Source organism: Barbatula barbatula (genome assembly GCF_947034865.1).
Source record: "Barbatula barbatula genome assembly, chromosome: 21".
NCBI classification, from domain to species: domain Eukaryota; kingdom Metazoa; phylum Chordata; class Actinopteri; order Cypriniformes; family Nemacheilidae; genus Barbatula; species Barbatula barbatula.
The window spans coordinates 6,821,620-6,846,806 of NC_136784.1; the positions used below are offsets into that span (position 1 = coordinate 6,821,620).

Here is a 25,187-nt window from a genome sequence, read left to right on the forward strand (position 1 = left end):
AAAGCGACTTACAGAGAGTTGAGATGCTTCCAGTTATATTCTCTTGGGGATAAAATGACTAAAACTAAAGTCTTTCAAACAGTTTATCCCTGGCACTTTATGAGGAAATGCATTATGCAGTCTTTTGAAAGTTATGAGGACTGCATCAAATGAATGTTATTGCTTAAGTTTCTTAGTCGCAGTTGTGTTCCTGGTGGAGTATTAAGTGATTATCCGGTTTAAAGCTATGCTGTTCGGCGTCGGACTTATTTTAATATATTTAAGAGCTGACCTTTAAATCTGCACAGAGGTGTTACACAATTATCAGTTCTTTTTATATTTGTTTATTGGCTTATCAGTACATGACCTCAGATTTGCACTGTAGAGCAACAAACGATAAAAATATTTAGCTTAAAACGCAGAATACTTTTGATATCCTCTGAATTGACTTGACAAGAATTGTACATACGAATGTATAATTCCCGACGGCCCAAAATTTGACAGACCCCCCCGACTGCAAATCGTGTAATTCAGCAATAAGCTTATCAATGATGTACACATTTAGAGATGTGTTGGAAAAACTTCAGGTTAACATAACAAAACAGTCCGGGATAAATTTTCAGCTTTTCATGCAGATGTTAACTATTAAATATAAGGTCATAATTTGCCATTAGCCTTCATGAAAGTACACTCCCGCGCACTGGCACGCAAAATTGCACCTAGTAAAATTCAAGTTGCCGTTTGTAACAGCCCATAAAAAGACACTTGGCCATTAGCACCAAATTATGCCGCTCGAACCAGCCTCTCCCATCACTATTTCAGCAATACGTATCTGGCCAAATAGAACAGGAAGCACATTAAAGAACCCAAAGCCTGCTGTTAACTGCACGTTTCTCCCTTACTTTCATAGTCTATACATAGCACATATATGTTAAGTCATTGGAGCAGTCTGTCCGGGAGCCTTTATGAGGCTTAACAACATCTGGGGGTCTCATTTCCTCAAAAATTCACATAAACTGCCGGTAGAGTTGACTTTCAAGTGGTTTTAATGTGATGACATCACTGTCAAGATATAAAACACTGTGACTCTAGATAAAGGACGTGGGATTGTATTAAATTTTTTATTCTGTCATCATTTATTTTGCCTCATGTTACTCTAATGGAAAAGATATTTAGTGAAATGTCTCAGGGGTTTTGTTTGGTGTCCATATAATGTTGTTCTGCCAACGTTCTTCTCTTTTGTTTTGTAGAAAATGTAGGTAATACATTTACATTTAGGCATTTGGCAGACGCTTTTATCCAAAGTGACTTACGTAGCATTATCATATACATTTATAAATAGGTATCTGCAATCCCCTGGGCTCGAACACACAACCTTGCATTGTTAACGCAATGCTATTACCACTGAGCTACAGGAAATACATGTTAATGTATGAAAGTATTTAGATTTTTGGTGAACTATCCTTTTAAGTATAATTTTTTCAGCTAGTAGGATGTTCTACTGCACTGTGATGGTAATGCAGGTTGTCTCATCATGCTCTTCTATGGACCTCCGAGTAGTACTCGGGTTCAAAGTCAACCTTTAAGAATCTTTGGGATTTCATATACCAAACACATTTGGCCTCTACTCCAAAGAAGACGGACAGACTTTTATTGCTCTCACTGACTTTTCTACAGCCTTTTTCTAATACCAGAGTGCATTAGGGCAGAATACACAATATTAAAGTTCTATACGTTTTTTCCTCTACCTTCCACATCGTTCCTCTCTCACTCATTGTCTCCCATCTAGATCTCTTTCATAAATCTTTATCCATTCTCTCAGAGCGAAGCACTTTTTAATGAAGAGAGATCTCGCTGACTCTCCTCACCCTCAGTTTGGCACCGCTGGATTTAAAATCAAACCCGTTCAATTAAATGTCAGAGACAGAATCTCGCATTACGGAGTCACCTGAAGTGCCCTGAGAATCAGAACGCATAATGCGTCGTATTATTGCAATTTTCAGAGAGAAAAGCTGTAAGTGCTTTGGATTTACATAATAGTTCTTTTTTGTAACAAGCCTAAAATGCTTTCATTCAGAGCTGGGAGAAGAGTTGTATGTGTGGGTGGTTTCATTTTACTTTCATTTATCCTGATTTGTGTGTGGGTATGTGAAAGACAATATAACTTTGGGTGCATTTGAAGTAATTCAGGTAAATGGTTGAAAGTATGTAGTGTAGCAGATACTGATGGTAAGGTCAGATGATAGGCTGTCACTTAAGGTCGATAGTTCCTAAAATAAAAAATCTGCCATCATTTTGTGACCCTTCTGTTGTTTAAAAAGAAGATTTTTTGAGAAATGGCTCAGTGGTTTTGTGTCATAAAATGGAAGTCAGTGGGGTGTGAAGTCATTTGGTTACCAGCATTCTTCAAAATATTTTCTCTTGTGTTAGAGGAAAATCATTCAGGTTTGGAATGTCATAAAGGGTGAGAAAATGTAAAAAAACCACCTGTTTATTGCGTAAGGAATATACCAGCACTATTAGCAGTATACTAAAAAAAGGATATCATACACAAGTGCGTGTGAATTGGGACACATAGAGATGAGAGTATGAGGGCTCAGCAGAGAGGTGAAAATTGAAAGTGGTCTCAGAATACATTATGTAAGGCAGCTAAACAGATTACACGATACTTTCATATTCACATTGCTACATGTGTGAGGGCCAGTTAAGCTTCTCTCTTTTTCACACACACACACACACACACACACACACACACACGCGCACACACACACACACGCACACACACGCACACACACACACGCACGTATGAATGCAAACATACACACACAGCCAAATAGTACAGCAAAAACAGTATGACCACCATTGTGGTGTCCCTCTTTTTTTGTAACAATGAAAATTTTAAAAAGCGCTATATAAATAAAGTTGACTTGACTTAAAAGATGAGAGGCACAACGCTTCTGCATTCATTTTAATTAAATAAGGTGTTGTTTATCATTTTTTATAATTTGATCATTATAAAAGTTGTAAAGAGAAAGATATTTGGAAGAATTCTTGTAACCAAACAGTTCTTGGCCACCATTGAAAAATTGCTTAGTAAGCAAATACTTTGTTCTGTTGAACACAAAAGAAGATCTTTTGAAGAATGTAGGAAAGCAAGTAGTTCACTGCCATTGTCGCATAATTAATGCGTCCTGATTACGATCCTTCTGGGGTGTATTCCAGAAAGCTGGGTTAATTTACCATCAGATTAACCCTGAACTGTGGGTTGATTAACCCAAAACCTGCTTACTCTGGGTATGTCGGTTCCAAAACACCTGTGTCGAGTTAGTTTAATCAACCTACTGCTAATAACCTTGAGTTAATGCGCGCGCACGGAGAACATATCAAGGCATTTTCAATGGAACGCCGAATTCAGGAGTCACCATGGAAACTAAGGGTGAAAAGTTACGTGCCGCGTACTTGTAGTTAGAAGTTAGAAGTTTTAATGTTTGCTTATGAGGAGTTCAAGCCCATTATAATGAAAAAAAGCAACACAGCTGCATATGCGAGGGAGAGACAATTGGCTTGGCAAAATATAACTGACAGAGTCAATGCGTAAGATTGTTTTTATAACATTGTAAATATGCTTGCATTTTGTTAATTTGCAAAGTTGAACAATTGTCTTTTTGAGCATGTGGCATGACTCGACAAGCATTTACTACATCAGTTTCTTAAGAATACAGTGCAATGTATATTGACAAGAAATATTTAGGCCTCTTGTTTTATAAGGTGTAATCCTTCTGGAGCCAAAAGAACTCTTTCCCAAGTCAAAATGAAACACAAAAACATTCTCCAAAAAGGTAATATTTTATTTTAACTGTTGTAAGATCAATGTCTTAAGTTACTTTTACAGTATTCTTCCTATAGCTAATAGAAAGAAGGCTGAGGCCCGTCTAACTGGCGGGGGTCCACCTCCACCTCCTCTCACCCCATCTGAGGAGTTTAATAAAGGTCGCCCTGTGGTCGATGGGATTCCAGAGGGCACTTCGTCAGACTTTGCTACCTCCCACAACAACTCAAGTTGCGTTTGGGACCCCTTTTATTAAGATTAAGAACAAGTTTAAAAAGTCTGTGTAGCCTTTACGTGTATGTGTGTGCAGTCAAAATAAACTTATTAAGAAATGTCATTTAATTGAAGTAGATGACAGAATTTCTGAGAGCAAACCTGCCACCCAGTGGAATTCTTCTTTAATAAAGCGCACAGGTTTATGGCCAGGGAACTGTACAAAAGTGTGTGGAAACCGTTTCAGTGCCATGCATACTGTACGAACTGCTCTACACACTGTTGCCTTTCCCACATGATCTGCATCGCCCACATTGTAGAGAAAACTCCCCGTAGCAAAAAAGCGCAGAGCAATACAAAGAATTTGTTCGGCGCCAAGCGCTGACCCGCGGTTTGTCACGTCTGAGATGTGTGGTTTTAGTAGGTTTGTTAAATAAATTAACGACTGCCTAGAAAAACGATAGCGCTCCTGCAAATATTCGTTAGGATAAGAAAAGACGTGGATACGTGGTCTTATCACCCTCTCACGGCGAAAAAAAACCTGTATAATCTGTGCCTCTACGTCCACAGGATCCTCATCGCAAGGGCACGCCATGCTCGGAAACCTCTCTGAAACAAACTAACCCTGTAACATAACCTGCTCCGGAGCAGGTTATCCTCAGAGAGTCAGTTGCTATGGTTACTTACATAACCCGAAAGTTACCTCCGTTTTTGGAACCGAAAGCAGAGGTTATCCGCTTACTTACTCCTAAACTTACCCGGGTAAGTCACATAACCTGCTTTCTGGAATACACCCCTGATGTCACAAAGTTCAAAACAGTTATAACACAAAGTGAAGAGATTTGGTAAGTGTATTGCATCCATCCGACAGTTAAAAAATACTTATTGTGTATGAATGACGCACAACATAGACCGCTTCCAGTGCTTTAATCTAATGCACCTAGCGAGTACACTCTCTGGCAAAATGCATTTTAAACAAAACCATAGACTTATCTAGAGATTATGAAGAATAATGAAAACATTGGAAGATTGGAAGATGACAACACCATCGGAGGACAGAGTTTCTTAATTATGCTGTTTTGATTTATTCCTCCCATAAAGCTTTCGAAATGCATGACGTGGAATGCAGTACATGAAACATTTACGGTGGTTTCCTGATAGTTAGTCCTTTTTGAAGCTTAAAGGTTCAGTCAGTAATATCTAGCTGAAAGGTTGCGAATTGCAACCAACTGCTCACTCAACCCTCCTCCTACCTTTCGAATAACTACGACGGCTGACAGAACATGGCGAATTACATGCAAGGGGATAGAAATGTATGTAGATAGAAATGCTCCTTGTAAGGTAATAAAAACATAACACTTAATTGTGTAAACTCTTCATACACCCCTGAAGACATAGATTTATATATTATATTATATTTCTACCAATAGATCATCCAAAAAATTACACACTGGACCTTTAAGAATAACATCCGTGGGTAACCCAGTGGATCGGAATGGAATGGAACCCGTCAGTCCGATACCCGATCCAGCAAAAAAAAGACCCGTATCGGCAGAAAGGACAGACATGGCCTTAAAGTTGCTTGTCAGCTCGTATCACACTGTTGCCAACTTTTTTCAATGCTAAATCTCGCCAGATGACGTCACGTGCTAATTTGCATATCGATGACGCCATCACTTAGTATCTGACAAGGTAAGCACTTCAGGTCTCCTCATATCTCTACTGAGTTGTCATATACAGTGCTATATAAAAAAGACAATACACCCAAATGCACAATAAATAGGTTCTTAATTACTTATTTTTCTGTTGGCAGGCAACAAAAACGATGTAATAGTGAGTTAACTCGACCACTTAAAACTACACACCAGCAGACACTTTCATTGAACAGCTAAATTCCGTCTTTGTTATGCATCCATAGAGTCATCGCGTTTTAAATCAGAAATGCTCAAACAAGGTCAATAAGTGATTCGTTTTTGGAAACACTGTTGCATATGCGTAACGTTATCTCATTCTTGCGTCAGTGTGTTCTGAACTGAATGTGCTGCTTCTCCTTGCCGTTCACTGAACAGAGTAGTCAGAGAGAGGGGGTGCTGTGCTGGGAAAGCAAAAATTCGCTCTAGCGGTGCAGTAGAAGTGAAGCAGAATGTGCCGCTAAGTCTCCAAGGCTTATTCAGAAAGTAGCTAGATTTGTCGCTGGTCGATTTTGGAAAAATAAGTCGCTAAAGGGGTTTGAAAAGTCACTAAATCTAGCGACAAAGTCGCCAAGTTGGCAACACTGTTGTACCAACACTCAACTGGCCTTTTGCACTCACACAAACACACACATACATAAGTGTATCTGATGTGCACAGACGAATCTGAATCTTTTTCTTGGCACGTTTGATCTCCGTATGTTTTTTCCGTCCATGTCAAGATATAGCTTACACTATAGTCAGTGTACAGGGAGTAGATTTGTATTCATTCGGCCGACCAACAGAGAGTCGTTGTGGTGCTCTCAAACTCCTTTAAAATCACAATGCGGCCTCTGAAGCTCTCAGAGTCTATAGGTACATATAACAGATGAGTCTATGCGCTTTATGAGCGTATAACAGCTGTGGCAGAGTGATGGGAAGATAGAGAGCTCAACCGTGAAATTCCTTCCTTCCCAGTGTCTCTCCACCTCTCTCCTACTCTTATCTGAAGCACACATGTGTGCCTGCATCTCTCCAATAAGGGACATTTAAACACACTCGCTCAAAATGGCCGACCCACGGGGGCTTTTTTCAACATGTGACCAGCCCTAGTTCTGCTTTGTGGCTCCCTTACTCTTTTTCTCATTTGTTTTATCTTCGCGTCTCTCTCTCTCTCTCTCTCTCTCTCTCTCTCTCTCTCCCAAACAGCCATATTTATCTCCTGCAATTGCTTTCTATGTAGTCAGTCTAGCAGACCCCTATCCAACAATGCTTTTTAGTCAGAGAATCATGTCCAAGATGTGATTCATTATCCACAACTGATTTAAGCTATTTTGGACTCGATTTGTTTTGTTTGGCTAATTAAAAACAAGCAATCCAAATAATTATGACTTCATTAGCGCTGCGTTGAATTACATGCATCAGCGTCAAAAGGCTAATGAGCCAAAGCTCAAATTTAATGACAATATTAATCTTATTTCTTTGCACCATGAAGTTTTGTTTCAGTCCCTGCGCCTTATCTAAGCCCCTAAATCACGCCACTATTGGAAACCTACTGTATACAGATAAACGATGGCCTGCTTTAAATTGATGTTTAATTAAAAACAAAGAACGCATTTAAGCGGGTCATTTTCATTCGCTGAAAGGTTGTTATGGTAATTTGAGTTATAGCAGGAATGTCAATGTTTATTTGCAGTCTGTGAGTGTAGTTAGTGCAGCTGCGAATATAAACGTTACACCGCTTGTAATGAGATCTCCCAAATTCTCCCTAAACTGGCCTCAGCGGACAAAATACTTATTGACAGGTCTCATTATTTAGGGTCAGATGTATAAAACTTGAGAATTAAAATCATGGTCATGTTAGGTCTTGAAAATGTTTCTGTGGCAGTAACAGAAACCTGAGGTTAGGGAATCAGTTTATGGATTGCGGTGGGCAGCTCCTGAAATACGTATTTACCGTGGTACTCAATATGAGCTAATGGCTCCCAATTCTGCTTTGAACTCTCGTTGCTTACTGGTTATGTCAAGAGATTGTAGCACATGAGTAGGATTCACCAGAAACACCAGTCCACTCCAATATCTCTTAGAAAACAAAGTTTTGTAACACAAACACTGAAATTAGCACAAGAGCGGTTTCTTCTAGAAGAAAAGAAATGTGGCTTGCTGGTTTTAGTAGGTTCTGTTTGGTCTCCCAAATTGGCCAAGTTGGTACTTGGTTTTGTATTACTAATTGAAAAATGTCCAGCCTGATCTCATGGGAATTCGTAACTTATGAGGTGGCTTCTGACGAAAAACATACGATTATTAAAAAACAGCAATACTGTAGCCCATCCCCTAATCCCTCCCAGTCACAGTCACTGGCATGAAAGCAATGCATACAAAAACATACAAATAGGATTCATAATCTTACCAATTAGTCACTTTGTTAAATAGTCACAAATTTTCATGAGATTGAGTTGAAATGTACACAATTCCTCTAAAACCACATTACAGGCTAGTCTTGTCAAGCTTAACCAGAAAAGGCTGGTTTAAGACCAGGTTTGTTTTTGAATGCAGATTTTCCTTGGTCTTACACCTAACCAAACGCGGTGCGATGAGATTCCTGTGATAATTTTGTCCATAACGAATGCGATAAAAGGGGCGGGACACAACAATCAATCACACAACACAGCCAATCAGAACAGGTTTTCTCTGTCCACGCAGGCACGCACCCTAGCATAGAGAGATGCGTCATGTTCTCATGACTTCAGTGATGCCTCAGCCTCACAGGACGTTATGTTATAATTTCAGAATCAAAATTTATGTTATCAAACGTACGGTATATAGCCTGTTCTCATCCATGTTTGGCAATTAATATTTATGATGTGCAGAAACTGCACATCATATACACAAACTGTTTCTAAAATAGAAACAGCCGTTGCTCGTCGCGCAGTTAGGACAAAAACTCTTATTAACATGGAAAAGATGATGCCTTCTATCGCGTGTTCTTGCATTGCATCGTGTTTGGTTTGGACACGGTGTTAGATAAACGTGGGGTTATTTTCAATTGACGGGAGTGTTTTAGTGTAACTTAACATGCTACCATGGTATTTCCTTTACAGAGATTTAATGAAGCTGAATGATTGGACATACATTTTTTGCCTGTACCAGGTGTAGTCTCTTTATCTTTCATCAGTACTAAAATTCACCAAGCTTTCTTTGACTAGAATATCTTCATGGATGAAAGAGCCAAACAAAGCCGAATGACACTATCAAAGCCAAATCAAATAAATCGAGGCTTCATTGCTCTCGATTTATCAAAAGGATTCTGGCCAACCCAATTCCTCGCGATGAGATTGAAATGAACAACAAACCCTGAAGACGATTCAACATGTCTTTCCTCAGAGTCTCCCCTGCTTTGATTCTCCGCTCTACTTTTTCTAGTTCCTACTCGTTATCTTGATTTGCATTCCCATGAAGCGGACGACGAATGCCGCTCTCTAATCTTTTATGACATTAGCTTTGGTGGTTCAGCATTGAAAGCGATGGCACGACTTTGAGTTCTAAATGCATTCATTGTTGTATGAATAAGTATGAGCTTTATATAATTAAATTGTGGCTTTTAGATGGTTTGTCACAACTATGTTGTTTTATTAATTGAATAAGTGGCTTCTCTTTAAAAGCTCTGTTGGAAAATCTAGTGAGCTGCCTTGGTCCCTACATTGGGAGCTGGATCCTTATAAATAACGGATTTGGGACGGTCCAAGCAAGCAAATGAAATGAAATTAAAATGAAATATAGTTGTATTGCCATCTTAATTATTTTTTCGATAACCTTTTAGCAATGCATTATGGTATTGCCTTCTCAATGAACAATTACTTTCATTTAGTTTGCTTTACGTTGGAATCATACCAGAGTGATGCCATAAATGCTTTCTTTATTAGAACAGAGCCCTTGTGTCTTTGCTGCTGAGTGCGTTCCCGTCTTTGTCACTCTCACCAATAAACAACTGACATAAGGTATCTGAAATAGCACATCAAATCCTTCGCCTCACAAAACTCACCTGCAATCCTTAAAATTCTCTCCTCTAGCCCTGGTTTTCACCAGTACATCATCAACCTCCCTCAATCCCTGCGATTTTATAAGGCTATAAAAAGTATTACCAGGTGACGGAAGAGGAAGATTGAAAGCTAGATTTATATTAGAAAATAGCTGAAATTCTTCTGTCTTTTTTTGACAGTGCTTCTTGTTCTCTCCCTTGATCGCAAACCCTCACAGCAGGCTGTAGTTGACAGCTCGCTGTGTCTGCGTTATGTCATCCTTCTTGTTTGTCAAACGCTCCCAACAAATAGCACTTTGGTGGCAGATTCAGCCAACGGGCTTGAGATGAAGGAACCGTGTAACAAACTGAACCAGAGTTTCAGGCACCCTGAAAGATCGTTCTCGGCTCATTTTCTGTACTTTCCCTTTTTGCCCCAGACGGGGAAAGCAATTACTCTATTTTATAAGGCCCCAGGCCAAGTATGCAATTATGGTTGTGTGCTCTAATGGGAACTTAAGTATATATATATATATGTGAACGCTTGTGCGCTGATGTCAGCACAAGTGTATGTTTCTTTGTATATTGTTGTATGTGTGTGATTTAATTGTAAGGGTATGTTTAGTGACATACTGTAATGGGTAATCTGATCAGGTGTGTGCGTGGACTAGGGGTGGAGGGCAATAGAAATGAGTTATACGTTGTAAAATAAGAGAATGTTGGCTCACATATGTTTAGTTATTGGAGTCTGGGTGTATATGGGTGGGTGAAAGCCAGAGTAGGGTTACAAGATCAGTCACAGACTAGTGTTGAAACAGAGCTGCAACGTCAGACCTACAGTGGGTAAAAACAAAGTTACTGTACCTTTAAATTCAGAGCTGACACCAACCAGCCTAAGCTTACAGAAATGTGCAACTACATTGCATGGTGACTAATAGGTGTGAACTTATACAATGTGAAATACAAAAAACATAAAACTTTTATTAGAAAAAAACAATATTGAAGCCCCGACCCTAAATCCAACCGTCATTGGCATAAAAGCAGATTTGACCAAAATGTACAAAAATTATTCGAAATCATAATATGTCAACAATCATAATATTAATAAGCCACCTCATAATGTAGCTATGAATTGCTGTGAGATTGTGTCGAACCAACAAAGATTAAGGGAAACGTGTCCTTCCAATATTCATATTTCTGATTTGTGTCCGGCTTGTCCACTGGGAATCAATAGAAATACAATACTATACATTTTTTTTACTTTTCTTGTTGTTACCGTAAATGCAATTGCCAATTGAGGATTGCTTTGAAATTGTGTTCTGTGAATATTGTGTATGAATGAAACTCGGCCTGATCCGTATAAAGGTTCTTCCAAAAATGAAGACTGTGAAGTCAGGTCAGCGCATTTAGCGAAATAATTTACAACAAGGAAAGAAAAAGAAAGAAATATGTATAACCATAAAAACATGACAATTATCAAATACATTTTATTATAGAATAAGTAGTACAATTAAAAAGTACATTTACAGCACCTTCTGTATGAATAATTGTCTGCAGGTTTGTAATTGGACTGTTACAGTCATAGCTCTAAGCTATTAAGTTGTTTTATTTTATGTAAGATTCACATTAGGAATGCTATCTGTATAAATAATTGCACAAATAAAGTGTGCACAAATAATTATAATGAGTGACTTGGACTGCATTGTTCAGTTTAATTATTCCTTTAATAAAGCAATACATATCACATCCTCGTTTCTACCAACAGGATCACATAAATCACTACTTTATGGGATATTCTGCACACATTCGATGTATGCTGAAACCCCGTGGGCCAAGAACAGACTCCTATCAAAATAGAGCCTGAGAAAAATAAATCAAAGAGAGAGAGAGAGATTAAAACAGAGGTCGTTCTTATCAATATGGAGTGAAACCACAGATATCTGAACACTTAAGTGCTTTTAACTCCTACAGGAAGACAGCTGTCTGAAAGCGCAGTAGCGTGGGTGTTTGTGTGCGCTGTAAAGTTGTGAAGTCATTGACATCTGCTGCCAGAGAATCTGAGTTGTGTTATTTGCAATATTACACGATAGTTCTTAGATTGTGTGTGTGAATGGGCAGTCTCTATACCTTTCTGTGACTTGATTGGCTCCTGTTACCCACCCCATTTAGGCTATCTTTACTCTCTCTCTCTCTCTCTCTCTGCCCTCTAGCACTGGGGCTGAATTCATTCCGTCAGGGCAGGCTATGCTGCACTTAGCATTTGAACAAAAACTAAGTGTGTAAATCTGCCCATTATACTGTAAAAAGAAATAAAGAAGAGTGTTTTAACATCCCAGCAAGGCATGTTTGCCATAATTTGCATTGTGGGGATTCTTTTTTTTTCATAAGAAAGCTCTAAAGAATCCTTTAACGTCTGTAATTGCACTCCGCTCCTCTTTCGTTCACGTGACTCTCTTAGGAAATAAGCTGCGATATGAAGTTCAATGATGAATGGAAGTCTTAAAGCCTCGGTCGGAGGGGAGAAGCGGCTGCTTGCTACATGTAAACATCACAGAGCAAGCAGCAGCTCGGGGTAGTCTGTGTTTACATTGAAAGATCCAGAACCATTCATTCAGCCCTCATAAAAGTCATTTAAGGGGTATTTTTGAGACGGCACAGAACCGTAGAGCCAATAAAACGTTACCCTTTCTGACACTCAAAATAGTGCCTCAGCCTTCAGGAATGTAGCGGATACGGTCATATTTTCCAAAGTACAACAAATGCACCTTATTTGCAGCCTAGACTGTTTTTTAAGGACGGCACATTTCTTGGCAGGAAAAATTTACTTCTGTTGGTTGTGTGCTGTGTGTTTATCAGAGATTTATTTGTTTATATTTAAAAATACAGTGATATACAGTATGCCGAGGAAGGATGTTTATCCAGCATCAGCAGATCTGTCCCAGGAAACCAGAATTGTGTTTGACAAATACGACTGCTGTTTATCATGGTGCTGTGATAAATCAGTTTGGCAGTAACTTGATATGACCCTTCGTACCAGAATGATACCCAGTATACAGGCAAACACGCTGGCTGTGAGTGTTCTCTGGTGTGTCGTGACCTCAGTGTGGCCCCAGCTTAACTTCTAAACATAGCTCGTGGAAGTTGTTTAGGCAGTCAGAGGGTGAACGGTTATCGGGCAATGTTTAATCTTTACCATTCAGTTCATGAGGAATAATACGATCCAGTCACAATTTACCTACATAACCAGCTGAGAAACCATAGCTGGTGTGTAGTTAATTCTATGTGTTACAATTTATAAAAATGTGGCTTGTGTTTGCACATGCAGGATGAACCACCGCAATGCAGAGGTGTTGTGGGGGTGTCAGGGTGTTGCTATGCAGTTGTCAAGTGTTCTGTGTAGTTGCTCGGGCATTGAAAGTCAAAAAGTCAAGTCAACAAAGCCCATCTGCAGGTCTCTCTGATACGGTCTCTAGAAGTGGCTTGTATCTTTTGTTAAATTTGTTTTGGCTGTTTTATCTTTTGCCAAACCCTAACCCTAGAAATTAAAATGGTAGTCAATAGTGCGCCGGAACCTAGCTAGCACAGGTACGTCTGTAAGATGTTTGCTTTAGATCTGGATATCTGAAAAACATATGCTAAATTTAAATTTCAAAACATCTTACTGACATCATCTAGATGTCTATAGCCTATGACACCTGAGACGTACTGCAGATGAGCAAACTATGTCTTGCAGATGTAAATGCAGACATCTAATAGATGTCAGCCAGATGTTTGTTTGCTATCAGAAAACTGTTTGCTTTCCTATTCTACATCCCAAATATCCTCTTTTGTGTTCAACAGAACAAAACAATTTACAATTATTTTTCATACGATGGTTGTCAATGGTGCCAATAGTGCATGTCAGTTGCTAACATTTTCCCAAATATCTTTCTTTGTTTTCAACAGAACAAAGAAATGAATGCAGGTTTGGAAAATGTAAGGGTGAGTTCAAGATGACAGAATTTCAATTTTGGGTTGAGTATCCCTTTAATATTGCAAGTGTCATATGAGGTGTTGTCAACAATCTCATCTGATTATTTTGCTGCTGTCCTCGGCTGTATTTTTCTGCAGCATTGGTAGCATTGACGGCGAAAATCCAACAATCAGGTCTATTAATTCCTGCCGGGCCTTTATGGTGAAATTTCAATGGTTTTCACTCTCTTTACTGAGATTAGAAAAAGATGGCATGTGGTGGACATTCATTTCCCCTTGTTGTCATGAACACAAGCTCGAGGACACGCACACATGCACAGACACAGACGCATGCCTCATCCCTGCCACCTTTCATTTGGTTTCCTAAGAGGCGCTGACAACGGGTGACCCTGCCATGAGACTGATTCCACATCCTGCATGCAGGAAATCAAAGACTCCACGTCTCTCACTAGCCACAGCAGGAAACCAGCTCTCTGTAGTCGACAGTGCTTCAGGCTTTGTGTTAAACATTGTATGCTTTTTAAGTTTGGTGTAATTTTTTAAATGTGAGAAGCAGAAGAATTCAAAAAGTGCTCTTGTATCGGCTTTAGGGTCAACCAGCAGAACTGCAAAGGACATGTGTTTGCTTTTCGGAGATTGCTTTTTAATAGCTTGGGCAATCTCTGATTGAATATTTGATTGAGGAATCAAAATTTCGAGAATAAAATTCCTGGAAATAAATAATTATATCATGGATATCGTGGTGAGGACTTTTGTGAAGGAACGGTTCTTTGGATGTTTAGATTTTTGTTTGTTTGTTAAACCACTCAGCCATTCACACTTTCCATCTGTATGATAACAAACATTCATTAGGGAGTAAAACTTAACTCAAGCAATATAGTCATTTTAGGATAAAGTGCTGAAACATTAATATGATAAAAATGACGGAACATATTACGCACACCCTGAATGATGGCACTTACAGCATCAGCTGATCGGAAGTAAACCTTCCTTCATCTTAGTGATGAGTGCTGTTGTTTGCTCTGCCATCTAGTACTAAACTTGGTCATTCTGATCATGAATCTAGCCGATTGCCACTGACCTGTGGATGCTTCGCATTCAAAAAGAATGCTCATCCTAGTGGTTGACCTAGGATAAGCAATCTTTGCATGGCAGAGTTTGCACTGCTCTTCATTTTCTACAATCCCTACAATTTATGCCTTTTGAGTTTAAGTCAACCATAGGTGGCAAGTGACAATTTGCCACATTGTAAACAAGAACAAAAAGCTATACATTCACGGTGTGTTATCTCCCTGAAGCTATTTATAAAATAAATATTCACTGCTTGACTGAAAGTGTAAAAAACACTTTTGAGATACAAACACATTGATTTTGGCTCCGTGACTTCATTGCATCTGTTACAAGAATAGATACATTTTAATGTTATACCAAAGTGTCACACACCATTATCCCTCATATCAGTTTACCTTGTACCTAAAGGCACGTTGCAATACAATTCAGACGGTATATCATTTTTTAAAGATGAAACTTACTGTCCAACTCAATGTTTTTAATTCACAGCAACGAATGCACAAAAGTGGATTACTTTTATGTTCTACAATTTAAGTTTTTGGATGTGAAAGAAATGCAGGATCTGAGATATGGGAAAAACGGTCTTTCATACAGATTTACTAGTAAATCTTTATTGGAGTGGGCAGTAGTCAACCCTACTTCTGTTTTTGCTCTTTCGCTGAGAAGAAATTTAGTTTGTAAATGTGACCTTAAAAATGGCAGTGACAACAATTTACCTCAGGCCATCGGCAGACAAATCCACACATTTTAAGTGAATAAAAGCCCACAATGCTGGACGTTGTGTTTACAGCGTCTTTTTTCTGAATAAGACCGATAATTTAGCGGTTATGACTTACATCCCTGCAGAATGCGTGTGTGTATTTTGAACCGAGCCTGGCTTGAGGTCGGCTGGAAAATGTCATATTATGATCAGAAATTACTGAGTGCCCAATGTGATGAATTATGGGCTACTGTTAACCTCCCAACTTCTCTCGTTTTTCAGTATCAGACTAAATCGCTCGCTGTAGGATGTACAGTATAAAAAACTGCAGCATTTAGCCAGAACATGCTGCGCTTGGCAAAAAGGAATTAACATGCCGGCTTAAATGCACGGCCGACCTTGAAAAAGAAGTAGCGAAGTGTGGAGGTGGTGCTGAACTTGCGTGATATTAGTTGTAATTTGCACAGATTGCATGATGCAGAATAAATGCTGCATATTTCAACTTAATTCATTCCATAGCTGGGATCTGACTCATCGGTGTACAGTCGGAGACAGAGACAAATTGCTCTCACGGCAGAGATGTCAATCATAGTTTAATACAATCACTCACTTAGGTACTTTATGTGACAGTCGACGATGCATGCTATGTGCTTTTTCTGCACCTTGTTGCTGGAAAAACTAGACATTTAACCATCACACAATTGTTATGTTATAGTAAGTGTTTTAGTATAACGTTGTAAAACCACCTACTTTCACTATAAGTTTCATATAGTATGCAAGTTTCTTTCAACTCTTTGAGTTACACATTTGAGCTCTTGTTCAATGATTTACTGCGTAAAATCTAGACAATCTGAATACAAGATTTGTAGAAGAACCTCTAAAAGCCGCTTAGATTCTGATGGACAGTGGAGTTGAATTTCACTCTCTGAATTTTGCTCCAGAATACCGTCATCTTCATCCTACTTTTCATGGGTCTGATGTCATTCATCATAGAGTGATGACATTTTTTTCCGGAGGCTATGAAGGGTCATGAATGCGTTTTTGAACTACTAATGTGTGTGTGCGCGTGTGCGTGTGTGTTAACTGCTGCCTTCAGTGCTGGTCTAATCTCTACAGAGCTTTAGGATTTAATCCAGTATATTGATGGCTGACTGCTGACTGCTGAGTGCAATTTTCATTTTTTTCCACTTTGCAGAAGGATTAATATAGCTTATTTTAATCAAATGTTACTTTTAATTACAATATATTTTTTATCAGGCAGCACATTAAATGACCAACAATATACAATACTCTGTCGGTATATCTTAAAACGTTATACCACAGAGTAGGACTTCAGACATGTGGGATGTCTTGTCAAATAAATCAAACCAAAAATTCAGGGTTTTTTTCTATCCCATCCCTCAGACCTTTCTTGTGAGTCCATCACTAGCTGCTTGAAAAGGTTTGTGTGTCTGTCCTGAGGGCCAGACGTTCTTTCTTTCTTGTATATGTGTCCCTCAGCTTTCCTTATGTTTTGTGAGTTTTCTTTTAACTTGAGCAGGATTAAAGCTCCAGCTGTGGCTGTGATTTACTGGACAGGAGGCAGGAACTTCACTACAATGATTCTGGCATTCTGGGCACAAATCATTGCGCACACGCACCCATCCTCCAGACACCGCGAGGTTGTGTGATTTCCTAACCCGCCGAGAGGTGACAGTCATCTGTATAGTGTTTCCTTGTTTTATTATGTGCTGGAATGAGAGCAGCTTTATGGACGGGTGAAAACTGAGGCCCATCCAAGGTTGAGCCAGATAAACAACTTCTTATTGTAACCATACTGCTGCCTCAATGCCATAAATCATCTAAAACATGTTTTTGTAATAGCAGCCTTGACTGTTTGTTCCACCCATCTGTGTCTAGTCAACCTATAAATGTCTTATCGTCATCTTTGCATTTTCAACTAGAAGATGATGTTTTCATCCACAGTTTTACCAGCTCAATGTTGTTCTGAATACACATTTGAACTTCAAATAGAAAAAAAGCAGTAAAGTTGGAAAAGAGAATCCTTTTTTTGTTTCTATTCATTAGCGAGTATCCTGAGGTGTCACCAGGAACATTTTACAGATCGACGGTGTGTCATGAAAGACGATGTGTTATTGTTTTAAGGATGTGTGAATATGCGTGTGTACTGATATCCTGACAGCACCTCCCCTTCACCTGATCACTCATAAAGGTGCTGTTTTCGAATACGGAACCGACAAGCTCTTTGTATGACAGATTGAAAACAGAGAGAGCGAGAGCGAGTTTGAAAGAATAAAATATTTTCAAAATATATTCTGTTTTTTGCAGGGGAAATAATGTCATACAGGTTTGAAATAACAAGTTGGTGAGTAAAGATGTCGGAATTTACATTTTTGGGTCAACTATCCCTTTAATACAAACACTTAATTGAAAAATATTATAACCACATGCATTTAGACATGTGACTGGCATCCGTAATTGCCTATTTTCTTATTAAATTGTACGCAAAATTTAGTATGCCAAATAAATATTGAATAGTATGTCCTTATCCTCCGTATGTGAGAAATAGCCAGATATAGATGTCCATATATAGTTGTACACTGTACTTCTATCTCTAGAGATATCTTCTATCACTAGAGCTGAGGAGACACTGATCTTGAACAGTTAATAAATAAAAAGTACTGGAAACTATTTGTGCGGAGAGCGGCTCTATTTTAAGTGATATAGGTACCTATTTATTCTGCGTCAACAACAGTTGAGTACATTATTTTGTGCAGCTGTTGTTTGTATGGTACAACCATATAGGTCACATGACAAAAAAAACTACAAATACTATGTACAATGTACAGTTGTTACTGTCCAAAAGTACGGTAAGTTCTTTATTTACTTCCATATGTACTATCGCAGCACACAGACATGGATGCAGGTGTAGCTGAGTACATTTTATACAGTAGAACTGATTCAGGTGCCTCAAATTGAGTGATGTACAGTCCAGGTATAGAGATGCAAATATGTGCCTATAGTGTGTGGCCACACCGTTATCCGATTTGCATATTTCATTAAATGCATCAGGTGTTAAAACAAACCGACAGCTGAGGACTGTCCTGTGATGTACACAGAGTATAATCGTTTTGATAACCAGATATCCAATCCAGAACCCAAATAAACTCAAAGCCCAACACTAATGTCATTTTTATTAATGACAGTCTCTGTCCCATTTTCCTTTCTAACAGCTTCTCCCTCCTATCAACAATTTTACATTTACTTCTCCTGAAACAAAAGATTTTATCTCATTTCCGCATTTCAGATATAAATGTATTTATTGCCTGCGTTTCTCCATGGGCACTTCGGTAAATAAAAGAGTGGATAAGAAAATGGAACGGATAAGAAATGAAAGTGTGAACAGAAAAGTGTTTAAAAGCTCTCACGCTATAAGTGCCAACAAGGTTAGAGCGACTCGGGCAAAGGATTTGTTTTAAAATGACAAAAAACAAAACGTTTGGCAGGGAACGGAATGGCAGTGCTGTTTCTAAAAGCTTTTTAGGCATGTGAGGGGAAGAGTTGTGATCGGGAAACTAACTGCAATTTGTTTTTCATTCAAATGTTCTGTCTACAGTTCGTGATGACGCAAACAAATCCCGGTCTGAGATTCACTGGAGAGTCCGTTTTAACATTTATACGCTCATACATTTCCCAAAAAGATTTTTTTACCTTCTGTCCTCTTGAGTTTGTGGAGAAAAGAGGGTGTGTTTTAGAGCCAAGCTTTTTATTTTCCTCTTGTTCAATTAGGAGCACCATTCCTGGTCCCGCCTTCCCACATCTGTTTTGAAGACTCTTTTGACATCTATATGGCTTGTTTCCCCTGCATGTGATTCATGAGTACCCATATAGCTGAATTTACAGCTGTGTAATGGGTAATATGTGAGTAGCTCTAATCTGCTCTTGGCTCTTTAGTCCTGTCTGGCTTTGAGGGGTTTCTGCTTGAGGAATTCATGCTTCATTCAAGGTGACATTTTTCATTTTGGAGGGCTGTTTCCAGCAGATGATATGTCTCTCTTTGTTTCTGTCTGAGTGGTGTTGAAGAGGAGACGCAGTGGACGTGACTGCACAGCTGTTTTTTTGCTGTCTGTCCGTCACCTTTAGATCTCATAGTTCTTTGTTAAGGATTGAACCGTCCATTCATTTTCTACATACATAACCTTCAGTTACAGGGTTATCTGCTTTATTTTCTTTCTCTAGTTCTGGATGTATGCTTGTTCAAGGAGCCATTAGTATATATTTGCGAGAAAAACAGACTCTGTGAAGCCGCTGTATTATGCATCTCATTTACTTTGTTGATGTATTCCTTTTTAAATTGTTTAAAAGTTTTTAACCATTCCACAGAGAATTTGATAGGACATAAAAGGGGCGTGCAGGATGAGTCATCAGGGTTTTTCACAGACTGAATCTATATGTTTTGTATGTAGTTATATTTATGTTTTAACATATGTAATTTGTGATTTTATAATGTATGAGGGGTAATTCGACTTTCATCAGAACCATTTTTGCCTTAAAACTGCTATTTTCATTGGAGCGTAAACTGAGCCTAATGTCACTTTCAAAAACTCAAATCTATCAAATAATGCAATTTAACCGATAACCCAATCACTTCAGATGTTTTTCTTTTCTCATATTCTCCAATGACGGTGACGAAAGCTCCCGCACAGAGGAGACGGTATCCTATTGGAACAAAACGCACTCGTCACTGGAATTTACGATACGCCGGCGGGAGCAGAGAGATAACGGAAGCTAGACATTGACGTCAATGGCATTGTCAACATGGATATTTATCTTAAACAAACGCATCGATTCGCTTCAGAATACCTTTGTTAAGACCACAGAGCCATGTCGAGCAGTTCTTTGATTGATGTTTGCACTTTTTGGAGCTTCAAAAATGGCCCCCCCATTCACTCACGTTCTACCTCTTGGAAGTAAAAGGATACGTGGTAATATAACTCCGACTGCATTATTCTGCAAAAAGAAAGTCATATTCAGTCAGAATGCCTTGAGGGTGAGTAAAACATCTGACAATGTGGTTTATTGGCTGAAATATTCCTTTAACATAAGTTTAATTAATGTGCATTGTATTGAGAAAACGGCAATAATACCATGTATCCCATTTCCATATATTCTATTTCTTTTAGATTACTTACAAGGAAATGGAGAAAAGTAGAACTTTCTGAATGACACACTGCAATTTCTGTGGAAACTGTGGAGTTCTGTGTGTGCCAATTCCATGCGGGTTTGGTCGAAGCCTGTCAGCATTCTAATGGTATCTCTTTGCAGCCCTGGGATTTGACAAACATTGTGGTTAACCTACAGTAGAAGCATAGACAACAGTAACTCATGAACAAACACTCCAAATAAATAAAGGTAAACAAAAGGTCATGTCATTATTGATAGCAGAACCTTCGTGTTTCATAAGAGGTAATTATTTCCTTCTTCGCCTCTCACGAACTGTACTGTTATGCAGAGGTAAGTGACATTAATATTACAGATGCCAGTCTGCCTACTGCAGAGTCTGGTGCTTTAGCAGGAAGTACTGTACAGTGTTTGCCTTCACAATTTAGACTGCTCTCAAAAGAAGATGGTTCAGCAGAGGGTCAGGACAGCAAAGACAGTAGGAAATGTGTTCAGTCCGCCTGTGGGAGATATAAAGACGGAGCGAAGAACAATATGCTTTGGCGATGCTTACCCCAGCTGTGAGATTCCTTGTCATGTTTTTAGGTGGTATAGAGTATAAGCATCCTCTTTCCTTATGGAGCTTTTTTTCATCGACACGATTGCCTTTTTCTTGATCTTAATGCAGACGTTAAACATTTGTCTTTGTTAAGATGCTTTAAAACTATTTTAAATACATACATGCAGTCCTGATAGCACACATACACTACATCGGGGAGACGTCTATTTGATGTCTGCATTTATATCTGCAATATGTATTTTTGTATTGTTTCTGCAATACATCTCTGAGATGTTTCCTGTTAGATGTCATACAGACATCTAGAATATGTCTGAAAGATTTTTATGATTTAGAATGGATGTTAAACTGCCTTTTTAAAGACGTTTATTAGATGTTTTTACATAGCAGATGTTTTCCAGATCTTTAGCAGACTTGCTACATGTGCTTGTGTGCTATGTAAGAGAATGATTGCTTGATTTATGAACTTTATATCAGTATAATTTAATAAAAAAATGTAGATGGCACCCCTAAGGGTGAAACTACCTACAAAAGGTTACAGTCTTTCCGTTAAGTGGTTGCAAACGAAATAAAACAAGGAGACAGGATCTTTCTCCGTCCTGTCTCTTTCTCCGTCCTGTCTCTTTCTCTCTCTGTGCATTCTTCTATTTTCATCCTCGGTGGTCCTGACTGCATTTTAATTACATTCATCGTCCTTTTTCATTTCATCCCTTCATCACAAACTGACGCTCTTATTGTAATGGCCTGCTAATTAAAAGCATAAATCTGCCACGCCAAAGTGTATTAACTGGGACATTCCAGATAGAAAAGATGAATGAGAGGAAGAGCAAAAGATAACAGAGAGAGACAGAGAGAGTGAGAGGAAACCTGTGTAGACAGCACATAACATGTCAGAAGCTACAGAGCCGTGACAGCCCGACATTCGTATCGGAGTTTGTTGTTTGTTGATCTGCCAGGCTCATCCACATCACTGAATCTAAATGCAAAAATTACACCCCGCTTCTAACCCATTACACTACAGACCGACTGTTTTCCCTTTTAGCTCGGGTAGATCCGTGTGTGGGAGAAGATTTCACGCTGGTTACAAAGCCGACGGGTTTCTCTCTCACGTGATTCTTGAACAATTTCAGTTGAATCAAAATCAAATGGAGGCAGGGTAAAAGCCTATCCCAGCACACATTGGGCTGAAGGCAGAGAAATTACTGTATTTTTTTATTCATTCTCATGTCATTGTAACCTGTTTGACCATTATCATAATGTTTTGCCTGTTTTCCCCATTCAATTCCATTTATCATAGACCACTTTGCTAGATGTAAACATTGGTCCAGAAGCACTTCCGGCTTAAGTTTTTAATTAATGTAGTATTATTATTTTTAATCTTATATTAAAACTTAGATATTAATTTAAAAAATGTATTCTGGTTAAAAATGTTCTGTGGGTGGCTATAGCAATACGTATAAGTATATAGTGCAATCAAATGTATGGTTTGTGACTGACGAGTGTGTGAAAATTATTAGTTTGGCTTAAACTATTCCCTTTAATTCAATGCTATGCAATGCTTCCGAAACTAATATCATGCAGAAAGTTCTTTACTTACTGAAAAGTCCCTGATCCTTATAACTGCTGTCTAGTCTGCTACCACCAGAATAAATGTCCACGGCAGCCGTGTGATCTAGTGACCTAAAATAAGGACAGCAGGACTGCTGGCACTTTTCAAAGCATGTTAATGATTAGCATATTTCATCATAATTTCATCTGGGAAACCTGGGTTGTGTGAATAACAACAGAGAACAGATAAAAAGTACTTAAGCAAAATGTTAATCCATCTTTCAGTCAGGTCCATTTGGTAAATGTTATGGAACCTAATTAATATTCATGACAGGGTGTATAATGCCTCCCCACCCTCTTTTCAGATCACACAGCTCTGGTTTTAACTCATATTGTTCGAGATTCATGTTCAAACGGAGTAGTCAGTGGAATGTGTGGTATATTTAGAGCGTAAATATTTGGATTTATTTCTGTGTGCATACGGCCTTGTTTGCATCAAATGCCTCCCACACTATTCCTCTTGCTTGGTGTTTTCCCTGCGGTGTGATTGTTTGATGTGGACCGATGGCTTTAGAAGTTTATGAATGAATATTTAAAAGGCCTTGGCTAGACTGACCTGCTAACAAAATGGTCTCTGTAGTCTGTACGGTTTACACATTTTTGTGTTCTTTTGAGGATTGATGATGAAAAACACCTTAAAAAGATTAAAAAAACAACATTGAAAACTCTGTAAATAAAGCCACATAGTAAGTGAACCTCCCCTCCTAAATGTCTTTACATAATGCCTTAAAAATATAAACTTCAATTAGTTGAAAATTGTATTAATAAAGTAAATTATTTTTATTGGTTAAGGGTAGAAGTAGAATTGAATTAGCCTTATAGAAAAACAATTGAAAGTAGGCTATTTATATAGTCAATAGCCAAAATACCTTTAAATTGACATCCTCATGTATCCGTTTGTTTGTAGTCCTGTGTGCTTACGTGTGGAAAGACAAATGCCCTCGATTCCCGGCACATTACTGGAATTAGAAGAATCTCTTCATTCTAAGGTAAATGGATTTCATGGTGAGTCGTCATTTCATCACACACTCAGTTATATAAACAGACATCTTTGGAGCACATCAAAATCTCTCACTGCAAACACTTACTGTGATAAAACATTTTGGGATTTATTGCAGCATTTGTCCATTTGTTTCTAAAACTTCTTCACCCTTAACTTTTTAAAAGCTCCCAAGGTGTATGTTCAGGTTCTCTGTAATCTCAGCCGACCGAAGACGCCCACAGTTTGTACTTTAACCTTTTGCTGCATTTTGCACACAAAGCTTGAAAGTACATTTTTGATCAGGAATCTGATTGGTTGACTTTACATAACGTCCGGACATAAGGGCACACATGGATTTAAAATCCATCTGCCAGGAAACGGGTTAAGATACATTGAAAAACGTTGGAGAGAGAAATGGTTACTGAATGTGTCATTTTCTGTTCTGTGGATAATGATTGAGTCTGGTGGGGTTTTTAAGGAGAGGATCCATCAGGAAGACATATTGAGCCTGCAGTTGCATGAATAAGTTGTTGGAGGGCAGCAAGTGATTTTCTAGAGTTCACTATCACACAATAAAAGTACCAATGTATGACGACCTGAACAATGACTAGGTACGGCCACATTTCTGCCAAATCTTACTTGTAAGTAAAACTAACTTCCATTAAAAGAATGAGGGAAAAATCTTGCGCACCAAAACAACCACTAATATCAACATGATAACAGAAATGTTTATTTAATCAGTTTGTCGCTGCCTTGAGCCACGTCATGTGGTTTCTTTCTAATGAACTTCAATGTAGCTAGTGTTTATTACAATAGAAATGTGGTTTTACCCGGTTCGTTACAACCATTAAGCGTTTTAGAAATGTATCCGGCTCTGCTCATCCCAACCACAGATTCATGTTTACAAGCCACTTTTATCTCCGTTTCTCAGTCAATTCTCAAAAAACCTTTCGTGATTTGATCGATTTGAATAAAACTGACGCAAAAAAGTTGTATTTGAGTTTGTGATAGTGAATTCATATGGAGAAAATCACTTGCCGCCCTCCGTCTGCACTTCGCAAAGTGCTGTGACGTCATGAGCCACCTATAGACGAGTATTGGATGGCCTGCTGCAGTATTCAACAAAAGTGGAGTTTATTAGTTCTGAAATGAGAATTGTCCCTTTGCGAGACCCGGTTCATCCTTGTTTATGAAACGTCCCCTCTAGCCACCATCCCCCCCGACTCTCGATTCTGCAGGAGTGATGAAAGTGATAACAAGCCACTTTTTATTGAAGTGATTCTCACAACCCCCACTTGCAGCTTGACCTCATATCACAGCATGAAAGATGGAAAACAGTGTCAGTTATGTTTAAACAACAGTTTGAATCATCTCTTTTCATGTTAATTCTGCAACTGAATGGCAGCAG

At 38.6% G+C, this 25,187-nt stretch overlaps 1 long non-coding RNA gene across 2 annotated transcripts; it reads right to left on the reverse strand.

Annotated features, from left to right (window-relative positions):
• Positions 1 to 17,847: 17,847 nt before the first annotated feature.
• On the reverse strand, positions 17,848 to 24,013 carry LOC306910396. Of its 2 annotated transcripts, XR_013788160.1 has the most exons (7): positions 23,886 to 24,013; positions 23,667 to 23,781; positions 23,354 to 23,431; positions 22,787 to 22,898; positions 20,645 to 20,779; positions 20,435 to 20,462; positions 17,848 to 19,597 (listed from the first exon to the last, which is right to left on the reverse strand). It is a non-coding gene; the product is annotated as an uncharacterized lncRNA (long non-coding RNA). The 2 variants fall into 2 exon arrangements; XR_013788161.1 differs by lacking the exons at positions 22,787 to 22,898; positions 23,354 to 23,431 and having other exon boundaries at positions 18,169 to 19,597.
• Positions 24,014 to 25,187: the final 1,174 nt, after the last annotated feature.